Here is a 203-nt window from a genome sequence, read left to right on the forward strand (position 1 = left end):
TTCAGTGTGGCCCCGGGTTCCACCATGAAGACAGATGTCTCCCGATTGGTTTCTTGCTGACCAGTACACTTGACATTTGAACGAGCGTATGTCTTCATACCGCCGTCAAAATTCTGACCCTTTTTGACTGTGTAAGGCTCTTTGAAGTAGACTGTACCGTTGCTGGTAGGCCATGACCCAGTCGGCATGACAGCGGCCGCTGA

This window comes from Plasmopara halstedii (assembly GCF_900000015.1).
Source record: "Plasmopara halstedii genome assembly, contig: Scaffold_3109, whole genome shotgun sequence".
In the NCBI taxonomy this organism is placed as follows: Eukaryota; Oomycota; class Peronosporomycetes; order Peronosporales; family Peronosporaceae; genus Plasmopara; species Plasmopara halstedii.